Below are 23,424 nucleotides of genomic sequence, written 5' to 3' on the forward strand. Positions count from 1 at the left end.
TCTTCTTGTGGTTTGATAGAACTGGGGAAATTCCCTTTAGTTGAATTTGAAATTCACCTGCCATTTCCTATGATTCCATTGACTTCTAGTTTGCCCCTTCTCCACAGATGAACTCTCCAAAGGTCTGAGACTATATCCCAAGACCTTTTCCTCTTTTTTTTCTTGCTTGCATTTTTTTAATCAAAGTATAATTAATATATGGTAAAAATTTACTCCTTTCAGTGCACAGTTCTATAAGTTTTGACAAATACAGACAGTTGTGTAACTTCCACCACAATTAAGAAATAGATATATCAACTCCAAAGTAGTTCTTCCTTCTTGTACTTTTGAGTTTTTCCTACTCAGTGCCATAATACTGCAGAAAACTCTGCTGTGCTTTTCAGAAACATTGTTTCTTATTCTCTTATTGACTCTTGTCCTTTCCACTCCAAGTGTTCAGTCCTAGAAAGGCTTTGAAGTTGAACAAGTCTGGGATGCAATTTCAACTCTGATACATGTTAACTATGTGACAATGAATCTAAATCTGTGTCCTTACTTTGAAATAAGATACTAAAACAACTATTTTCGGTTTTCTTTTGAAGGTTAATTAGATAACAAATATCAAGTACCTTGCACATAGTAGGTGTTCAATAGATTCTCCAAGAACTGTAAGATACATTTATCTTTTAGAAATAATGGAGAAGGGGTGGTGTAGGTGGTCCCTGAAAAGCAATTCTTTTCTCTGGGAACCCCCTTCGATGCTGAACTTGATAGAACTTGTTTTATTCCCAGCCATAACAAGGTCATTCATAGATACTGAGACATACACATTATATATTTTTTCCTGAAAAAACCATAGAATTATATGAAAACCCTCTGAATTGGAGAGATATTTAAAAATCTATTCCAAATGCTTCATGTTACAGATGAAAGAATTGAGGGGCCAAGAGTACTTAAATAACTTGGTCAAGGTCAACTCACTCATTAGTATTTACTTAAGTGACCCAAATTCCCTGAGATCACATATTTCTTCTCTTCCAAAATACTCCTCGGTCCCATATTCAACTATAAATGTAAAACAGAGAAAATTCACAAGAGACAATTATTAATGTTTTATTGTTACTGGCGCATTTTGAGTAAAACCCATAGATCTATTTTTAAATATTTTATTTTAATTTCCATTCCCACAAATTATGTGACTTCCTGCCAACTAAGTCTGAAATAGCTTCTTACCATTCCTTTCCCATTCCAAGGATTATATCCTGTAGTGTTTCATACTTTTTTTTATTAAGAAATATTCTGCCTTATTCTCCAATGCACAAGACTGAAAGGAGCTCATGGAAATGCACAGAAGACAGCTCTCTTCAAGTTTACCAAGTTAACAGGAGTGCAGGGGGGTGTCTATTGTCCTGGGCATTGGATGCTCAGGTAACCAATTGCATCCCTGGCACGCACCCGATGGGTGGAGACAGATGACCAGCACCTCTGCCATCCTCATGCTTTCTGGCAAAGGTGGTGCTCTGACGATCTTTTTTTTTTTTTTTTTTTGGTAAGTCCCTTTTTGTTCAGCACATCTTTCAGCATTGTATATTCTGCTAATGGACAGATAAGCCTGAATCCTGTATGGACTGAACAACTTGGAAGAGTTTCATGATCACAGAACACACAGTCACCTCATAAAACCCTCTACCTCCCACCAGGATTCTCAAAGGCTCTTCCAGAAACACTCTTCACATGAGTGACTCCTTAAACTAGAAATATGTTTTCAGCCTAGGTATTTCCTCCTCAGAGAGACCATCTCTCACCATCCAGCATTCAGTGGCTCTCTATCATCACATTAGGCTCTTTTATTTGCTCACTATTGGAAATATGCATGCTATCTACTCCACCAGAATATAACTTCCATGAGAGCAGAGTCCTTGCTCCTCACTGTGTGTCCTGTCCTGGCTTAGAGAACTCACTCAATCTGTAAATGAATGTGGGTGTGTATCTGTCTCCTATACCTGTCAGGCTGAGTCTGCCCCCAGATTTGAATACTGGCTTCATTACTTACTAGCTGGGTGAATTTAGGCCAATGTGTTAAACACAACAAATTTCTCAGGGCTTCTCCTATGTTAAGAACATGTATCTCATTAGGTCGTTATAATGATAAATGAGATATATGAAAGGAGCTTAGCACAGGGCCTGGCACTAAAAACCCTTGACACACAGTAGTTATCAGAATCTCCACGAGGAGAGCAGAGCATATTACAAAAGTGTCATGGGGGATTTTTTAATATAAATATTAATGTTGAAATCAAAGGATCCTAACTCAACTCCACAAGGCAATATATAAATTAATGAAAACCCAGTTCTTCCTGTTGACTCCATGAAGTTATTCTTTTTTATAAAGGATCTCTAACTGAACCTTTTTGATAAACCCTTGTTATAATAAGTTATCATTTGAGATACTCTCCTTTATCCGACCCCTTGGTATCCTTTTGGAAAATGGCATCTTTCTGTGAACACTTGTGATAGGAATTTTAAAGGAGAAGCATAACCACTCTTTGCAAGTATGTACTGTCAATATTTTTCCATTTGTGTAACCTAGGAAGGTGCTAGGTCCTGCTCCTCATGCTACTGACTGGCTTTACCTAGAGGTTTCCTGAGGCTTTTAAGAAAATCACTCCCCTTAGAAGACTAGAAAGCTGATTGAAGGGAGAGAAATTCCTCCTTTCTCTTTATTACACCTTGATTCTCCCATAGTGAATGCTTTCATATAAAACCCCAGTTTCCCCACATGCCTGGGCAGACAGTTCAATCAAAGGAGCAATAAATAGCACCTGGCCATTTGCCACTGGCTGGGAAGGCGACTGGACCGAGGCAGCGGGGCTCATGTGCCTCACGCCGTCCCGCTCGCTCCTCTGGCCCCTCTTCCTTCATCTCGGGTCATTTCTTTCCTTACCATGTCCGGTCTAGACTTAGCTTTGCCTGCAGAAAATTTCAGCAGCTGAGCCAAGTCAGTCCATCTCTACATGTTGGGCACCGAATGAAAAGCTTAAAGGGATCCAGTGAATAATGGTTCACCCAGGCAAGTATCTGAAGTTGCAAGATAGCGGACAGTAGAAAATGGTCTTGAAACAGGAAGTGAGAGCTTCATCAACTTTCTGGCCCTTCCGTCCTCAATCTGAAAATAAATATGTGAAGACAAACTCTGTGTTTAGTCACTGCACTATTCACCTTATGGTTTCTCAAAAGCCTTTCTATCTTTTTCTCACTAACAAGATGGTTCATTAACATATACGTAGACTCTACAAACCAAAAAAGAAACATTTCCCCAGATTCCTGATTTCTTTCTATTTTTCTTTATTCATTCCCAATTTTAAAAATAAAAATACTGAGGGAATTGGGACCTGGGAAAGGGAAACTAGGCAAACAAGTACTGACCCTGCCAGAGGGTTTGGGGGAAGGTACTGAGGACTTTTTTCCCTACAAGTTTATATCTCTTGATTCATCCATTAGGCAAGTAACTCCCTGATTTCCTCTAGTCTCCTGTTCCTTCGATGAAGCCTGAGGGTCAAGAATGAGAGGTCTATGTGGAAGGGGTGGACTTCCCTGCTAGCTCAGTGGTAAAGAATCCACCTGCCACTGCAGGATACCTGGGTTCAGTCCCTGGGTGGGGAAGATCCCTGGCGAAGGAAATAGCAACCCATTCCAATATTCTTGCCTGGGAAACCCTGGAGGGCCACAGTCCACAGGGTAGCCAGGAGTCAGACACGATTTAGCAATTAAACAACAGCAAGAGCAACATGTGGAGTGGCTACTATAATGCGCATCAGCATCTGAATGTAAGGAACTTCTTGTAATGTACAAGTTTCTGGACACCTCTCTGGAATTTCCCATGTCATATTTTCTTGAAAAAGCTCTCCCAGAAGATTTTGATATGCAGCCAGTCTGAGAACCTCGATTCTAGGGGGACAGTCTACCATAAGTGCCATGAAGCCAGGTTCATTGGCTGTTTGTTTACTGGCAAATCTCAGATATGTTCCTGGCACATAGAGAGGAGCAGGACCTGGAGGGGAATCTCTCCCACCTGCACTGTACATGTGCACAGGGCTCAGTGATTTGGAAAAGAAGTCTGCGTCTTTATCTCAGTGATTTGCAACCTGCCAGCACTTTAGACTCACTGAGGACAGTTGAGAAACACATATGCCTGGGGCCTAACCCCCCATATCCTCATTAGGTTGATCAAAGGAGGATCCCTGGGTTGGGTCATTTTTTCAGAGCTCCTTGAGTGATTGTAGTGTACAGCCAAGGTCAAGACCATCAGCTAACTCTTAGGCCCTTGAAGCTGCCCTGAAGTTAGGAGGGTCAGGGATCATGCCTTCCCTGCATTCTAGAGATGATGAAAGAAAGGCCAGGGAATAGATGCAGTAGGTCTGGATGTGGCAGCATGGGGACTAGGCACTCATTCCTTATTTGTTTTTAAATTTACTCATGGGATTTGTTCTCACCTAAACTCTATCCTCTCGTGCTATGCCAGGGCTGGCACTAATGGTAAAGAACCCCACTGCCAATGCCAGAGACATAAGAGCCGCGGGTTCGATCCCTGGGTAGGGAAGGTCCCCTGGAAGAGGGCATGGCAACCCGCTTCAGTATTCTTGCCTGGAATATCCCATGGACAGAAGAGCCTGGAGGGCTACAGTCCATGGGATTGCAAGGCGTTGGACATGACTGAAGCAACTTAACACGCTGAACACACACGTACTAGTGCTATCCTAAGCATTTAGGCAGTGGTTCTTAATTTGAGGGGGAGGGAAAAAGGGAGCAGAGACTATTTCAGAAATGAATGAAAGGTAATACCCACAATCTGGCCTACAGTTTTGAGGAGTTCATCACCCCTCTCTAACTCTTGGTTTTGTTCACTCACTCAGCAAAATTTCTGGATGCCCTGCTGCGTGCTGGCAGAAGCCTAGGAGCTGTAGGGAACTAGACTGTAAGCCAGGCTTGAGCAACTTCTCCAGCTAGCAGATGTCTCACAGATTTTCTTGTCCCCCTTTTCTGCAGTTTTATAAGAAACTCCTCCAATATGAGGCCCACAGCAGAAGTAAAGGAATTTAAATGGGATTTGGAGCTGTTACCACTTTCTGGCATTGTAACCTAGAAGGATAATTATATCTTCTATCACTCCAGCTAGATATCAGGCTCCTTAAGATCAATGCCCACATCTCCAGAATACTGAGCAAGGTACTGTAGGTGTACGACAATACAACAGTTGAAGTGTGCATTTTGGACAAATAGGAGGAGACGTAGAGGTTGAGGGAGGGGAGCTGAAGGTAGCCTGAGTGACTCTCAGGAATAAAGAAATGGAATAAGAAATAACACCTGGCCCTGCCAAACAATTTACAAGCCCCTCAGGGTTCCCCATCCTTAGTTTGCAAACCAGCCTTCCTGAGATGGATACAGACCAGTGATACCATGCTAGGCAGGTTTTTGTTTGCTTTGCATTTTACCTTTGAAATCTGAAATGAGAATCTAGGAATCTAAGATTGATTCCCAGCAGTGTGATTCCAAGCCAGTCCCTAAACTCCAAGAACTTCTAATTTCTCCCAATGCAAAAAACCAGAGAATGGGGTGGGAGAAAGCAACGTGTGTCCTTAAGGTCCATGTGGGCCCCATTATTCTACCAAAAAAGGCAAATGTTAAAACCCAGAGCTGCACTTCCCACACTCATACGCATAGCATCCTTGGTGCATCATGTTGGGGCAGGTTAGGGATGCAATGTGATTGGCTGTTGCAGTTCATTACTTCTTTGGTCTAATATTTAATATTTGTTGCTGTGTTTCAAGTACAAGAGAGTTACCTCTAGGTTATCTACTAGTGTCTTCTATCATTATTTGTAATCTTCTGGAGCCTCCTCTTTTACCCATTAACCAAGTTCCTAACCATCAATAGCAGAAGACTTTGGGCAAAGCAAAGGGTCTAAAAAGACTTTGAGAGTCTGAGGTTTAGAAGGTTTTGAAGGTGAACTTAGAAAAGGCAGTGTCCCTGACTATATTCTAATCCCTTTGGTCTTTGACTGTTGGCATTGGTAGTGCTCCCTGCTTTGTACAAACCATCTCTCACCTCCACTATTTAGAAGAATTTAGGGACTGACTCTGTAATAATTGTATTAATTTTCTTTAAAATGCAAATACAACTATCAATTGCAAATGCAATATCTATTTATATCTGTGCTTTATTTCCCTTTCACGGTCCTAACCAACATCAGTACCTGAGAAAGAAATTGTATCTTAAATATTTGGAATAGTTCTGCATTAACTAAAATTCACTCCACTGCTTCCATCCGTTTATCCCAGGTAATCATTGAAAAGCTTGAAGATCATCCAGCCAAATTCATAGGGATTGGTAATCAACCAGAGGTTCACGAGCAGACGTTTGACCGCTTCCCCGTGAGTAGAGTTTATGTGGTTTTGTTGGTGGGGAGGTCTCTGATCTTAGCAATTACATAGCTTTTCTGCCTGATGGTCTAAATTCTTGCAGCTAAAGATGCATTGTGAGAAACCAAGGGTTCTGCTATGCCCTGCATAGTTTATTTACCAAGTAATCTATCAAGTTTGAAAGAATTGTTTTCCTGTTTTGGAATCTGAATTTTTTTTTTTTTTTGCTTTATTTTAAATTTTTTTCCTGCATCTATAGTATATTAAGCAAAACAGTCCCCAATCAATAATGAAGTTCTCCCTTCCCAAGACTGTTGCTGACTTGAGGGAACAGAGAGATAATGAGGCAGTCTTCGGGGTAAAGGAGCTCACCTTTGAACAAACAATGATTTCAGAAGGAAGTACTCTTCACTCTCAGCAAATCCTCCTCACCCGGAAGAACTTCTACCAGTAGACAGTCTGCCTGGGGAGCAGCAAGAGGAACTTTCAGAAGGTAGAGGATGGAGAAGCTAAAGGAAACCTCACTCATTCACACTCTTTCCAAGGCTGGCACCAGTAGGGAGAAGTGGTTTTCTGTGGCTGCCAGAGCCAATTACCGCAACCGGGTGGCTTACATAGCAGAGATTTATCTTCTCACAGTTACGAAGGCTGGAAGCTCAAGGTGAAGGAGGCGACAGGTTTGTTTTCTTCGAAGGCCTCTCTCCTTGACTTGCAGATGGCCCTCTTTTCCTGTGTCTTCACTAGCATCCCACTGCCAGCACATGTTTGGCGTGCCCTCTCTGTGTCTAACATTTCCTCTTCTTAGAAGGGCCACAGTCATATCGGACTAATGCATGCTCTAAAGATTTCATCTTAACTTAATTACCTCTTTAATGACCAGATCTCCAAATCTGTTTATATTCTAAGTTATTCGGAGCTAAGATTTCAACATATGAATTTGTGGAAACACAACTCAGTCTCTAATATCCATCCTTTTCCCCCTGTATGCTGATTTTTAGTTTGTTGCATATGGACAGCTGTCTGAGTCTCCTCTCCTGAACTGCCTTAGCATTTATATCACTCTTAGAATATTTGGTTTTCCTACGGTATGTTGCAGTCCTTTGTATACATCTCTCACTTCCCTGTTTCATTACCTAATTTTTGAAGCTGAAAAGTGTGCCTTTTACATCTTTCATAGCACTAGAGGAGGCTTTGTAAATAGTGAGCACTCAATAGTACTTATTAAATGAATAAGTGAATGGAGAGGTAAGGTACAAGTCTCTGAACCTGTAATTTGCTTTAAGACTACCTCCGAATAATGATTATTAGTGGTGCTTTCTCCTTACTTGCTGCCTGTCTCCTGACTTCCAAAAAGTGGAAATAAGTCAAGGCTGGAGAGAGAGACTGAAAAAAAAATATATCATATATATATATATATATCATATATATATGATTACTGATGGTGGGAGACTTACCTCACTCCTCAAAGAGTAAATAACATGGACCTGCTCCAGATACTGAGAACACTCTTTTGGGAGCCAAGAGGGAAGGACAGTGAGTTAGACTGAGACTTGCTGAGTTTAAGGGCCTGTGCAACATCCAAGGGTGTGTGTCTAGAATACAAGGGCTATGCACATCTGAAGCCCAGGTAATAACTAGAGATAGAAATTTTCATAATCATAACCTACACATAGGAATTATGAGGCCACCCAGAAAGAGTGCAGAGGGAGGAGGAGCGGTTTAACAACGCCACTAGAAATTGCATGTAGAAAGTTTTCCTGATGAATAACAGGAGGAAGAAATCTAAATGGCATTTCTAATGTAAGAACACGCACATTAGCAACTGTGGATGTCTCTCTATTTCTCTCTTCACTTATTCCTTTGGTCCTATTTTATACCTTCTTCTGTCCTCTCCTTTAGGGCTTTTCCCCAAACCATTCCTGGGGAGCTTTCTCTACCCGAGCTTGCTCCTCTCTAGCCAACTCCACCCACGAGCATGTGTTTGACTCCCCAGCTGCTTGCCCAGGGCTATCATACATCAGCACTTCCCTTTAGGACCATTTTCTCCATCACAATCAGAGCTGATCAGACTGGACAGTAGGGGAGGTCCAATATTAGACTCCTCTGTGTCCAAAGAGACAGAAGGTCAGGTGGCTGGGACGCCTCTGCCATGGAACATCGTCTTGTCCAGACAGTCAGTAAAGGACTCAGTTGAGGGGAATGTACCTCCTTTGCACTGAACCCCTTCCATAGTCCATTGGTCTCCTCACACTTCCTATGCCTTCAAGGAGGTTTTGGTGATATTTTCATGTTTCACGCACAGGACAGAATGGGGGCTAATGAAACATAAACGGACCAGGCCCTGGGTCACGGTGGCCATAGCAAGCTTCTCCTCTCTGGGTCTGACCATCAAAAGTATTTCTAATTGGGCCACCTTCACCCCAGCCCTGGATTTCCCACTTTTTTCCTGCTTAGTGTGATACAAACAAAAGGAAGAAAACTATTCATTCATTTCTCTGTTATTTTCTAAAGCGTCATTTCTTTTCCTTGCTTCTCCGTGCTCACCCCCCTCCCCTTTCTCCGTTGGTTCTCTTTCTCTAGCAGAAACTCAGGATCTTTCTTTGGATTGTCTGATTATTAGCAGGAGAGCCTGTCAGAAGTTTGTAAATTTCCTCCTTCTCTACATACCCTGTTCCATTTCTTGAACTTTGAGATACCAGATTTCTTCAAGTACCCCCCACTTCCATACTTTCCTCTTGGTATTCTTCAAGTTGCCAGGACAAAGATGCCCTTTTTCACTCAGTGACCTAAAGTGCTAATGGCACCTGTGTCAGTGGATTTTACATAAATTGCTATTTGTGTAAAATGAACAGGGAGAAATTTTGAAGTCAAGAGAAAACAGCTCTGCAATCCTTCAGTGGCCTAGGTTGGGTATTCCAAATGAATGGTGGCCAGTGGCCAGCAGAGGTGCCCCCAGACTGCATTTTATTCATTTCATTCAGCTATAGGATATGAAGAGAAAGATACTTTTCCTATGAGCATGTATAAGAAGTGCTTTGAGTTGTAAGCACCTAGCAGGCTTTGCCTTGTTTTAGAACAACATAAATGGGAGTTTTTATAACCACTATGGGCCAGTATTTTTAGAGTCAGTTGAAGCTCCAGATGGTATGGAAAGAGAGGGTTTTTTTTTTTTCCTTTATTTTCTCTTGAGTTTTGCAGAACAAGCCTCTCTGGACACTCTTGACACAATATTCAGCCTCCTGTTTAGTTCAAGTGTGTCTGTACTTGTTACAGCACAATCTGAAGGGATCACTTTTGCACTAAAAGTCTTTTCTATAGATTTCTGGTAGTAGCTGCAGAACAACGCCCAAGTTTGCTTAGAAATCAAGAGGACTCAAGGAGCATAGGTTCTCAGGTCTTCCCAGTTCTTGAAACTTTAATGATAAGGAAGGTAACAGGACATTCCAGCATCACCATGTGCAGATTTTATAGCTTTGGCCAAGTGATGGTGTTTCCTTGGCCAGGAAATTGCACCTGGCCTTAGGAGGCACCTCCATCCAGCATGGCTGTTGATGGAAAGAGGTTTTGTCAGGGTGGGCAAACCAAGATCAAGGCACAGATAGCAGTGAGAAAAACAAACAATGGTGCCAGGAGTTCTTGCCTAGAACTCCTTTCCAGACTTCTGTTCCAAAAAACATGAGTAAGTATGCCATAAAGAGAAAAAAAAAAAAAGAATGATCCTGCTATTTAGCTTTCAAACAAAACTATCAGAAGTCTGAGGTTCCAACTGTGACAGGATTTGTACAGTTCAAGGACACAGACTCAACTACTTCCAAAGTTTGCTTTGGGATGTTCAACAAAACAAAGCTGCAAACATCTTGCACTAGTCCATGGAACAGTCCTCCAGTAGGGTTTAAAGGCTCCATATGAGGCAGGGGGAAGACTAAGACATTTTCCTTCCAACTATTTTCTGTATCAGGTCCAACTTAATGCCAAATTAAATCTAGATTTTTTTAAAATCAACTTTTACTGGAGGAAAAAGCAGAGCTGCATTCCCTGAAACAGATATTTTAAGGCCAAACTTATTACTTGGGTGGTTTTTTTTCTCCTCCTTTTTGCTAATTCAAAACAAAATGTCTATCATTCACTCTAACACCAGTCTTTAAGAGCTGGAGACAAATGGAGTCTGAATATTCACGCCAATGTGGTATAAATGAGCTGTGATTTCAGGAGGCTGGCTGTTTCTCTGACAGGGGAAAAGAGAGGTTGACTAGTTTAATATCTTTGGCTGAAAACACTTTGTTAAAGAGGGATGGAGACAGCCAACATTAATATCAAGTCCTGTTATTTAATGACCAAGAACGACATACCGTGGAACGGGGCATCCTGAGTTTGGAGAGAAGTGTGTTTATCATATTCAGAGAATGCAGAGAGGGAGTGAATACAAACACATGTCAGGCCTGAAGGAAGGCGCTCTTCTAAAAGCATTTTCTTCAAGTTCTTCAAAAGATTCCTCCCATAAGTATATTATACCCATGACTGTGAATCTGATTCCATCACAGACTCTCAAGATGTATAAACATAAAGACATTTGTTACCATGAGGGACTCTGGGGACATATCTACTGCCTCCCCCAGCTTGCTGGCTAATGGATTAGAACTAAAAGGTGCAGTTATGCATCAGGGTTGGTGGGGGAGGCTTGTGACCACTATTAGCACCATCTGTCCTTTTCTTGCTCTTCAAACATACATATTCAGTCACTCATTAATGTATTCACTCTACAGCTATATATTGAATTGGAGCTTCTCTAGCCAGTGCTATATTAGGTCTGGGCTACATTAACAAGTCTAGTGTTCCTTCATTCTCCCTATAAAATGGACTTTTTTTTTATTGAAGGCAGTGGGAAATCTAGTGACTCTAATAATATACTCATTGACATAAATTGTGATTTCTGGTTCTTTTATTTATTTTTATTGGCCTTATCTTAACAAAGAGTCATAATACTTTATATACCTCCGCTGTCTCATTTCCCTATCATTCTTACTTATGTGGTTTACAGGCAAAACACTACAGGGCACTGGCTATATCTCTAATTCTACTTTTCTGAAATTTGAAGAATGATGCTTAATTGTTCCCTGCCTTATTTGTTTCCTAAATTCTGTTTTCAAGAAGAATTTTTTAGGGGGAGACATAACTGTAGTATCAAAATAATTGAAAATTAAGAGCAAAGTAAGGGTTTGTCACTTTTTCATTGGAATGCTCAAAGAATCAAAGGTGATAGACCCAGAGTGATTCACTGTGAAACCAGTGGTGTGCTTAAGCCACAGGGCCCCTCCTTTGAACAGATGTCTGTCACACCCCTGCCTAAGTTTTTACATTTAACATTGTATTCACTTTCTTAAAGGACTCCCATATAATTTTCAGGTCCCACAAAATCTGCTTTGTCTTAAGACAGATACTAACAGATAATCTTAGATGATTTTGCTTCCTGTCTGAAATTAATTAAATGAAAAAGCGAAAAGAAATAGTCAAAGTGTGTTTTATTTTTTAAAGACTTTAGGATGAATTCAGCTTATTTTCTAAAGTGAACCCCACTTAAATGAAATAATAAATTAGTTTGCCAAAGCCCAAATGAACATCAACAAGATTCATTTTCATTTCATTGATAAACATCAAATATGGACTCCCCCTAACATCAAGCAAGCCAACTCCTTCCAACAGGAAACAAATTCTAGACAGGGTTGTTTGTAGCCGAGTACGGATCCTTTAGGCAATTACATGGTCTTTTCATCAGTGAGGTTCTTGCCATAAGCTACTTTGCATTACATCTTGTGAGAAGTAGCATATTCTCACAAAGCACATACTCTAAGGGCTAGGCTGCCTGGATATAAATCCTAGCTCTAATATTTGCTAACTCTGTGATCATTTTTGGGCTCCAAAATCACTGCAGATGGTGATTGCAGCCATGAAATTAAAAGACACTTACTCCTTGGAAGGAAAGTTATGACCAACCTAGATAGCATATTCAAAAGCAGAGACATTACTTTGCCAACAAAGGTCCGTCTAGTCAAGGCTATGGTTTTTCCAGTGGCCATGTATGGATGTGAAAGCTGGACTGTGAAGAAAGCTGAGCGTTGAAGAATTGATACTTTTGAACTGTGGTGTTGGAGAAGACTCTTGAGAGTCTCTTAGACTGAAAGGAGATCCAACCAGTCCATTCTGAAGGAGATCAGCCCTGGGATTTCTTTGGAAGGAATGATGCTAAAGCTGAGACTCCAGTACTTTGGCCACCTCATGTGAAGAGTTGACTCATTGGAAAAGACTCTGATGCTTGGAGAGATTGGGGGCAGGAGGAGAAGGGGACGACAGAGGATGAGATGGCTGGATGGCATCACCGACTCAATGGACATGAGTTTGGGTAAACTCCGGGAGTTGGTGATGGACAGGGAGGCCTGGCGTGCTGCAATTCATGGGGTTGCAAAGAGTTGGACACGACTGAGTGACTGAACTGAACTGAACTGACCTGTGACCTTGGGCAAATGACACACCTTCTCTGAGCCTTAGTCTTTCCATCTGTAAAATGGACTCAATAAAGATTGTTATAAAGATTTAAACTGATACTTATAAAGTTCTTAGAACTGTACTGGGTACATAGCACATGCTATATAACCATTGACTAAATAAATAAACTTCTCCATCTAGAATGTAGGCTAATAGATAAATTCACATAAGTTTACCCTTTAACTCCTCATATTGCCTAGCCTGATGCATGAGAGCCATTAAGGAATGATTGTATAAATTAGGGATTACTAACAAGCAACCTGAGGTCCACTGACCTGCAAGTGGGCTTCCTTTGCCCAGCATGGTTTTCTTGAAATTTTGATTTTGAATTTTTTTAGGGATGCATGATTTCTCCATTTCCCCACAGGCCACCACTCTCCAAGTATTTACCTTTTGGGTCCTTAAAAGCATTCGAATTTGTCATTCCTGGTGTTAGTGAATGAACACACAACACGTGAGCACTCCTGCAGTTAGCAGCAGTTTTATGACTCACTGGAGTAGGCAGATGGGGCCAATGAGCCATTTCTATTCCCTGAAGCCCTACCTGATTAGCTTACCCATTCCTATTTCTATGTTAGAAGCCATAGAACAGAAACAGAAAATCAGTAAGTTGAATAAATACCTTCATGCCGCAGTGCCTCATATCACAAGATCATTTTTGTCATGGACTAACTTAACCATGGCTATGTCAGTCATGGCAAGCTAGGTTATGCTGGGGTTAGGGACCACTCAAAATCTTAGTGCTTCAACACAAAGGTTGCCCCCTCATGCTTTCTCTCTAACCCTGGATAGGCAGGGGTCTCTGGTCCACATCACTGCCATCCTTACTTGGGGACCCAGGGCAGAGAGAGAAAATACTCTGAAGGATCTCATAGCAACAAAGAAATGGTCTGCCCCAGAAGTGACGGGATACTTCTGCTCACAACTCACTGGCTGGAAGTAGTCACTTGGCCCCAGCTGCCCACGAGGAAGCCAGCAAGTACAGTTCTATAAGGTGCCCGGAAAGCGCAAAGGGTACTGATGGCCAGAGGTGTGGAATTTTTGGAACTTGGATTTTTTAGGCCAGAAGTTTTTCATTACGTTCAGTTCAGCAACCATTCTCGTGTATCTATGACGGCAGAGCTAAACACCCCGCACTGCGAGGGGATAGCAAAGGAGAGGCAGGCCCTGACATTGAGCAGCTTCACATTTGCTCCAGAGAAAGAGAGGTTATAACACATTTGAATAACAAAGCTGTATAGTATTGACCATCGAAAAGAACAGTGCTAACAATGCTGCAGAGTTGAAAGACCGGATGCTTCTGGAGTAAAGAGAAGACTGAGCTACACTCTAGAAAAACACATGGGATTTGCAGAAGGAATGGAGAGCACTGCAGGTTACAGAAGGGAGCAAACAGGGACAAAGGCCCAGAGGCAAAATACGAGCTGGATTGTTGCGGGACTAAGGAAGTGGCCTGACTGTGGGGTCAGGAGAGGCAGTGGGTACAGTAGTCATTCCACGCAGGGCTCTGAGATGCACAGGGCAACAGGATGGTAGCTTTGGCGGGGGGGCGGGGAGCTGGGGGAAAGACCACCCCTCCTCACTAACCCCTTCAAAACCCAGGCACTTCAAAACCTCCCAGGCATCAGCTTATTCCCCAAACCAAGGCTCCTGGATATGTAGTCTTCCCAGACCCACAGGGCAGCCATTGAACGCAGACAGTAGTAAACCTTGGGTTGCTCCTGTTTTCAGTCCCAGGGTTTGATCGCTTGTCCTCCTAACAAAAGAATATTCAAGTTCAAGTGAAACAGCCTCTCATTGCTGGGGTCAGTTCAGCCCTTTTGCTATGGAATATCTGTTTTTGAAATTCAGCTGAGACCCTGACTTAAATCTGTTTAACTTAAAAAGCAGCAAGAGAACATCTTGTTTTCATGAATGTCCAGGGGCTGTGTGTCAACAAATTAAAGGTCTGCTTGTGGTATTCAAAGTAGAAAAGCTGGTCATGAGATGTTCTGCCACTGGAGTAAATTTATTATGGGTTGTTCATTTCTTGGAATCATGAACCAAAATTTGAAAAAACAAAGTGGACCAGCTACATTTGAATCAACAAATTTCTGCCCAGTGGCGAGTGAGAAGTATGCTTTTGTTGTTGGAAGGTCACTGAGTTGGGTGGTTTCTAGAGAGATGCCCTCCACTCTAGCCATGTGAAATTTATATCTTAAGTGGATTCCCTATGTCTGTACCAGTTCTGGCAGACCATATTTGGTAGGGCATTATTTTTACATTACTTATGTAGGATCTGAAGTTGGAGAGAAAGGGTGAGAATAGTTCACCATCCTTCATATCTGACTAGCTGCTTTACTTTACTCTTCACTCACTTTTTTAGGACAGAAAAGTAAAGACAAGTTCAATTAATCAACACCTAGTGTTGCTGAGCAAGTGCCTGGCACAATCTAGATGTTGATATATATTTAATAAATACAAACCTCAGTCTCACACGTTTATGTTCCCTTTATCACTGCTTGTCTGTAGTGTATTAACATTATTCTTTTTTGAGAAAGCTATTACTTCTTAAATCTTATTTTAACCCAAAGGAAACCTTGAGTTAGAACTCTGTTCAATGTTAAGTAGCAGCTTGGATAGGAGGGGAGTTTGGGGGAGAATGGATACATATATATGTATGGTTGAGTCCCTTCACTGCTTATCTGAAACTATCATAACATTGCTAATTGGGTATTTCCCAATACAAAATAAAAAGTTTGCAAAAAAATATTAAAAAGCAAAAAAAAAAATACAAAGAAAACCATGAGTCATTCCTGTAGTTCTCTCTCATAGCAGCTTATATTTTCCTTTCCGAACCCCATCCCAGTTTATATTTCATTGATTTATTGCCTGTCTCCACCATCAGACCATAAGCACAGTGAGAGCAGAGTAGTTGCATTCACAACCTATTTGCCACACCCAGCAAGGTAGCAAATGGTAATTCGTAATATTTGTTGAATGTTGTTTTTGAAGTTTTGATTGTGATGACGGGTGTAGAGCCTTCACCCGTCTTGAGTATGTTGTTGTTGTCGTTGTTCAGTCGCTCAGTCGTGTCTGACTCTTTGCGACCCCATGCACTGCAGCACACCAGGCTTCCCTCTTCTTCACTATCTCCCAGAGTTTACCCAGATTCATGCCCACTGAGTCCATGATGCCACCCAAATCATCTCCTCCTCTGTCATCCCATTCTCCTCCTGCCCTCAAGCTTTCCCAGCATCAGGGTCTTTTCCAATGAGTTGGCTCTTCACATCAGATGGCCAAAGTATTGGAGCTTCAGTTTCAGCATCTCTTGAATATACATGAATTTAAACACAGTGAAGAAGATATTAGGACTTAAAATTCAGTTGACTATAGAGAAGCCTTTTGTGTGATGACACACTCCCATTCATTTGGGCATACTCTCTCCTGAAGGTCATGGTGGGATGGGGTGGTCTAATCATCTCTATGTTCTCTCAACTGAAAATTGTCAGACCACATCTGCAATGTAGCTGGCCAAGATTAATGTCAAAGCACATGGCAACAGTTTAGGACTTTTTTTTCCTCTCAAATAGTTAACTCATTCCTGGTAGGATTAAACCTGTGACATTAGGCTTGTTTGTAATAATTTTTGACACAGCAAGCTCCCTGGTAGAGACAGTACAAAGATCTACAGTCAGAAAGCTGTTTCAGTTGTCTGATGGGCATGTGGCTTTGTGTGCTCATTCACTTGTCTGGTGGTCACCGTTTACTTTTCTGATGGTCAAGCAAAATACCAACACTTTAGCTGAGTGGGGACAAAGTGGATTCACTTTCTCTCTTTTACTGTTACTGTCTGTGTAGACAGGATTGAAATGGGACTTACTTGTGAGTTCTAAAGAATCTCAAGAGAAATGCTCATTCATTTACAGGAGGTGCAATTCCACAACACTTTCTTGCTTTGTATACTTGAAAACATTCCCAAAGAAACAAAGTTGGATGCAGAAAAAATAATGGGAGGAAAGAAAAATAATACTCTGAATTCTGAACAATTCTACTTTAATAGGTTGATCTGTCTGCCAGCTGGCCTCAGTGTTGACTACTTGTAATATATACTTTTGGTAGGCCGCATGTAGTTCTTGGAACTGTTTATATTAGACTGCAGAAACTTAATTATTCTGAAACTGGCAGGACTTGCTTTGGTTACTTAATACAGAGTTGCTTAGTCATCTTTATACATGGTGTGGACAGCATTGTTTAAGTGTGAAAATTTGGAAAATGCAAATGTGTTCCGAAGAGATTACACGTCAGGTAGAAAAACAAGAAGTTATCGTTGTTTCAAGACACTAGGCAGGTGGTTGCCACATGTTTTAATTTGACAAGCTAGGTGACTGTTGAGTTGAAGCCCTTGATTACAAGTATTTTTCCATTTTCTTTGTGAATTTTGTCAGAAGTAAAAAACTGCTGCTGCTGCTGCTTCTTAGATCATATTCTGATCCACATTTTGCAAAACACAGATTTCCCAGCAAGAGTGTGAGGTACTCTAGAAGACACTGTTGAAATGGCTTTCTTGTTTTCAGAAACAAATAAGGATGTTATTTCATGCTGGTCATTGCAACGATCCTTCTTTTTAATCTTCTGGTTTGAATGCTTATCTTGCCATACTTGAACTGCTGCCTTCCAAATGCAATACAGATTTATAGAGCTTCAGTAAGGAAACAGGCAGGCAAAATGAGTTTCTTCCGTGTATTTTAGAATCTGCAGTGGTGCCGGAGGTCTCCAGGTTTTCCAGGAATGCCCTTGGCAACCTCACACTCTTCCTGTGACCTGGGTAGGAGCTCCTAAGAGAGATGGTGAGAAAAGATAAAGGTCCTATAGCCAATGGGTAGTGACACCAAGCTGGGGAGGGTAGGTTCCCGAGAAAACACCCAGAACAGGGCCTTATGTTTCTAATTACCAAGCATGGTTACAGAGTAAAATCAGGCAACACTTTTTTTTTAGACTGATGGAAGCATTTAAATCAGCTCTGAATGTCAGTGTTTTCTAATTATGATGGAGGAGTGGCAAGGCGTCTCCAAAAGCCTTGGAAATTTGATGTGTTCAACCCTGATTCTCTTCTTATTCATTGTCATCTCTTCTCTTTCCTTTTCCTTTGAACGTCCCAGAAATTCCCTCAGTTACAAAGGCCTAATACCCTTCTTTCCTGAAACCAGAATGTCTTTCTAAGACAAGTTTCTTTTCCACTAGAAGAAAACAACCACAACTACAAGTCTCAATATAAAATAGAGCTTTGTAGTGAACCACCATCCCCAAGGTTACTAAGAGTTCAACTGGAGGCATGACCTTTTGATCATGTCTTAGCCAAGTTCCTCTGTTTACCAATTAAATCCAAAAATAAGCAATGCCCTGGAACTCACTTTAATTCAACAAGTGTGAACTTAGTGCTGACTATAAGAAAAAAAAGATAGTTAAAAACGTTGAGGGTTGATAGAAATGAATGATTATCACTAGGAGATTACAACCTTCTGTGTGTTAGTTGCTCAGTTGTGTACAGCTCTTTGCAACCCTGTGGGCTATAGCCTGCCAGGCTCCTCTTCCCAAGGGATTCTCTAGGCAAGAATACTGGAGTCGGTTGCCATTTCCTTCTCCATACAGCCTTCTAGGGAAGACAGATATGTGTTCAGTAATTAAAATGCAAGCTCCAATAATACAGGTATCAGTAAACACTCATGTCAGTGAGTACAAGATTCAGAGATCCTGTCATCTCTGCTTGTCGTAAGCGGGTTTACACTCTGAGCCATTCTTTATTTGAAGGAAAGTCCAGAAATTCCCAAACTAATAAATGGGTGAAACTACCATCTAAATGACTCATGAGAAAGGGAGGAAGAAGCAGTCTAGGCACTTTTCAATTTGTTATTTAACTTCGTTGCAGATTTATATGCTAAAATGTGTATCTCTTACATTTGAGAGACATAATGGATAATGCCCCTCAGTTTGGCTTCAAAGCTTATCACCTTAGATTACAAACTCATAGAATATAGTCTCTAACTTGCTTCAAAATTCTAAAACACAGTAAGTGCATTTGATGATCATGATGAATAGATGTTGAACAATTTACTAAGGAAAAATTAATCCCCTGATTGTAATAACATGTCCTTCATGTGCAAAAATGTCACCAGTACAAAGTCTCACTAGGGCATACCGTTGAATTGTTCGCAGCAGTGTAAATGGATTTGTGTCCTGCTATGGGCTTCCCCATGGGCTCAGTGGTAAAGAATCTGCTTTTGCTGTGAGAGACGAGGATTCAGTCTCTGGGTTGAAAAGATCCCCTGGAGGAAGAAATGGCAACCCACTCCCGTATTCTTGCTGGGAAAATCCCGTGGACAGAGGAGCCTGGTGAGCTACAGTCTTATTCACTCAGTCATGTCCAACTCTTTGTGACCCCATGTACTGCTGCACACCAGACATCCTGTCCTTCACCACCTCCTGGAGCTTACTCAAACTCATGTGCATTGAGTAGGTGACGCTATCCAAGCATCTCATCCTCTGTCGTCCCCTTCTCCTCCCGTCAGTCTTTCCCAGCATCAGAATCTTTTCCAGTGGGTAGGTTCTTTGCATCAGGTGGCCAAAGTATTGGAGCTTCAGCTTCATTCTCAGTCCTTCCAATGAATATTCAGGACTGATATCCTTTAGGATTGACTGGTTGGATCTCCTTGCAATCCAAGGGGCTCTTGAGAGTCTTCTCCAACACCACAGTTCAAAAGCATCAGTTCTTCAGCACTCAGCCTTCTTTTTGGTTCAACTCTCACATCCATACATGACCACTGGAAAAACCATAGTTTTGACTATACGAACTTTGTTGGCAAAGTAATGTCTCTGCTTTTTACTATGCTGTCTAGGTTTGTCATAGCTTTTCTTCCAAGGGCTACAGTCTATAGTATCACAAAGAGTCGGACACGACTGAGTACATCTAAACTCTGTCACCTTACTAATCTCTTGTACTAGCAGGATACCTGGGTAAGGCTCTGGATCTTGTTGTTGATCACTAAATTGGAAATGTTAGATGCAAACTCATGCGTTGCTGATATTTTTATAGCTGAGTAGACTGGAAAGGCCAGAGAGTCATGCACAAGGAAAACTAAACTGTTATGTAAAATATGGTGACCTCCGTACCATGTTTATAATTGGTGAAGACCTATGGCCTCTGACCTTTTGTTCCAAGTAAGCCACTCTTGGGTCTTGTTGTGCAGTTTGAAGTGTGATCTCTCTTCAGACAGTGTCTCAGCTTCTTTTGAGCTGAGCAGTCATTTCACTTTCTCAGTTGCAAGTGTGCTCAGAACAGCAAGACTGCAGATCTGAAATATATCTCATAGATCAACAGAGAAGTTACTAATGAGAGGATTAAATAAGTACATCCCTGCTTTGAGAGGCTGGCCCATACCATACCCCTCATTTCTATTCCGTCTACTCTAGGAGACATAAGGTTTTTGAAGACAGAGATGTCTCTGGACTGCATAACACCATGGTAAAGTCACTTCATTTTAGGAGTTGGAAGGCCTTACAGTGGGCTGTCCAATAGAACTTTCTGTGATGATTGAATGTTCTCTGTGCTGTCTTACATGGAAACCACTAGACACATGTGGCTACAGAGCACTTGAAATGGGGCTGGTGAGACAGAGGCATTGAATTTCTAATTTTACTTAATTTTGATTATTTAAATCACCTCCTGTGACTAGTGACAACCATATTGAGCAACACAGCCTTAGAATCTGAAAAAATAGCTTCCCACTACAACCCTAAACAGATGGCCATTTCACCTCTACCTGACTATTTCCAGTAATTGGGTTCACATTTTCTCAGTAGCCCCATCCATAGTTGGATAGGTCCACTGGGACAAAGATCCTACCCTGATATGACATCAGAATTAGCCTCTGTTATCAGGTATGCATTTAGAAAGCACATTTAGGAATTTTTAAAGCATAGCTATGCATTTTTTTCTCACCTGGGCATAGATTGGTGGAGAATTTCTGTCTTTGCCGTAGCAATTCACTCCCATGACTTTTGATGCTTTTCTCTTCTTTCTGGGCCAAGAGAGCAACAGTGACCATATGTCTTTGCTGATTTGATATGTTCTGTTCTGTGTCTTTTGGTCTAAGTCTCCTGGAGTTTGTTGTGAAAGAGTATTTCAAACTCTGGAAAAGGGTACCAAAGGAACAGTATTCCAAATTTTTAATTCTTTCTCTCTTATGAGAAAACGTTTCAGCTTGGTTTAGAGATTAGTCTAAATACCAGCCCTGGTTTTCTGCTGATGGGCTGTGGTGCAGGAGCTGATGCCACAGTCCTATTTGTCTCAGCCTTCTTTCTTTAAATGGAGGTGACTCTACTTTTCTTACTTGGGAAGATCAGTGAAATGCCACGGGACTGTGAACAACTTGAAGTGCTCCAAATGGGTAGTAACGCTTGGAGATGAGACATGAAATTCCAAAGTGCGTGGCCTTCCCCATTGTGGAGGCCAGTGTAGATAAACGCCATCCGTTCACATCTGAAACGCCCAGTGTCCACCCCTCCTAAGGTGGAAAGGGGGCCATGAAGACATGGATTTTTGTAACATTAAGACTTCTGTTCTCCTGTTTTGCAAGTGGAGAAATTATGAATAGAGAAAAAAGTAATAACGAAAGACTGAGCACAGGAGGAAAGAAAAAAACAGGTCATAACATGGTAATCTGCTCTTAGTAGGGCCTCGTGTTCTGTATTCCAATGATGAGAGAAAAGAAACAATTTGAGAAGGCAGAGTTCCTCAGATGGATCCCATTCATTTCTATTTCTGTGTTCCTGGTCTTGACACATGTGTCTTAGTGATTGCATTTTTTAAAAGTAGCACAGATTTCTGGAGCAAAATGGTGAAGGTTGAGCTAAAGTTAAGTCCAAACTGTATGTTAGAATCTATGTGTTTGTTTGGGTTTTGAGTCCCAAATGAACTATTTAGCTGAGAAAAGAGTAAAGCAGGTTGATAAGTTGATTTTTTTTTAAGGACAAAAGTTCACTTTCTGTCGTCAGAAAGAAAACACTGCCAGATCTACTGTGTAACTACTGCAAATGTGGGTTTATATAACTTCTGAGATTCATATATAGCCTATTACCTAGGTCTTTAATTCACTTTGTAAACACTAATCAGTCAGTAAACCACAGAGATGATTCAGCTTGAGTTACATTTTTCACTCTCAGCATGGTAATATCAAGAATAAAAATCTAATAGTTCAAATCAGTTACAATTCCTGAATGCCTGCTATGTCCCCAGAGTGAAAAGGGCTTTTAAAAGGCTGTATCTATTCATAAGTGGCCTTAAGAATGAAAGCATATGGAAAGTAAATCAGTGACATATTTAAGTACTAGTTAGAACAACTAATAAGCCAGGGCAAGGCAGTACATTATTAATTACCAAAATTGAATGATGGATATTCAAGGAGTAAGATATCACTGCCAAATTGGAGTCCTCAGGAAAGGCATAAAGGAATTGAAATTTGAGCCAGAAATGCATGAATGTGGACAATGATACTATTCTGTCTGATACTGTGATGGTAAACACATAACACTATGTGTTTGGCAAAACCCGTAGAATGTGCCAAAGTGTGAAACTTAACGTAAACATGAACCTTAAAAGCTAGCAGAAGTGATAGAATTCCAGGTGAGCTATTTAAACTCTAAAAGATGATGCCGTAAAAGTGCTGCATTCAATGTGTCAGCAAATTTGGAAAACTCAGCAGTGACCACAGGACTGGAAAAGGTCAGTCACTTTTCATCCCAATCTCAAAGAAGGGCAGTGTAAAAAAATGCTCAAACTACTGGACAATTGTGCTCATTTCACATGCTAGTAAGGTTATGCTCAAAATCCTTCAAGTTAGGCTTCAGCAATACATAAGCCAATAACTTCCAGATGTACAAGCTGGGTTTAGAAAAGACAGAGGAACCAGAGATCAAATTGCCAATATTAGTTGGATCATAGAGAAAGCAAGGGAATTCCAGAAAAATATCTCCTTCTGCTTCATTGACTATGCTAAAGCCTTTGTGTGGATCACAACAAACTAGAAAATTCTTTAAGGGATGAGAATACCAGACCACCGTACCTGCCTCCTAAGAAACATGTATGTCAATCAAGAAGCAATAGCTAGAACTGGACATGGAACGATGAACTGGTTCAAAATTGGGGAAATAGTACAACAAGGCTGTATATTGTCACCCTGTTTATTTAACATATGCAGAGTACATCGTGTGGAATGCCAGACTGGATGAACTGCAAGCTGGAATCAAGATTGCCAGGAGAAATAATCAACAACCTCAGATATGCAGATGATCCCGTTGAATGGCAAAAAGCAAAGAGGAACTTAGGAGCCTCTTGATGAGAGTGAAAGAGGAGAGTGAAAAAACTGACTTAAAACTCAACATTCAAAAAACTAAGATCATGGCATCCAATCCCAATGCTTCATGGCAAATAGAAGGGGAAAAAGTAGAA

The 23,424-nt window shown here is 41.1% G+C and overlaps 1 protein-coding gene across 2 annotated transcripts in view; it reads left to right on the forward strand.

Annotated features, from left to right (window-relative positions):
* Positions 1-6,332: 6,332 nt before the first annotated feature.
* CALD1 (caldesmon 1) overlaps positions 6,333-23,424 on the forward strand; it is a 130,456-nt gene continuing 113,364 nt past the window's right edge. For both annotated transcript variants that reach the window (XM_052638560.1, XM_052638562.1), the window contains exon 1: positions 6,333-6,410. The gene's annotated coding sequence lies outside the window, so the exon portion shown is untranslated. The remainder of the gene's footprint in view (positions 6,411-23,424) is intronic.

This window comes from Budorcas taxicolor, chromosome 4 (assembly GCF_023091745.1).
Source record: "Budorcas taxicolor isolate Tak-1 chromosome 4, Takin1.1, whole genome shotgun sequence".
Lineage (NCBI taxonomy): Eukaryota > Metazoa > Chordata > Mammalia > Artiodactyla > Bovidae > Budorcas > Budorcas taxicolor.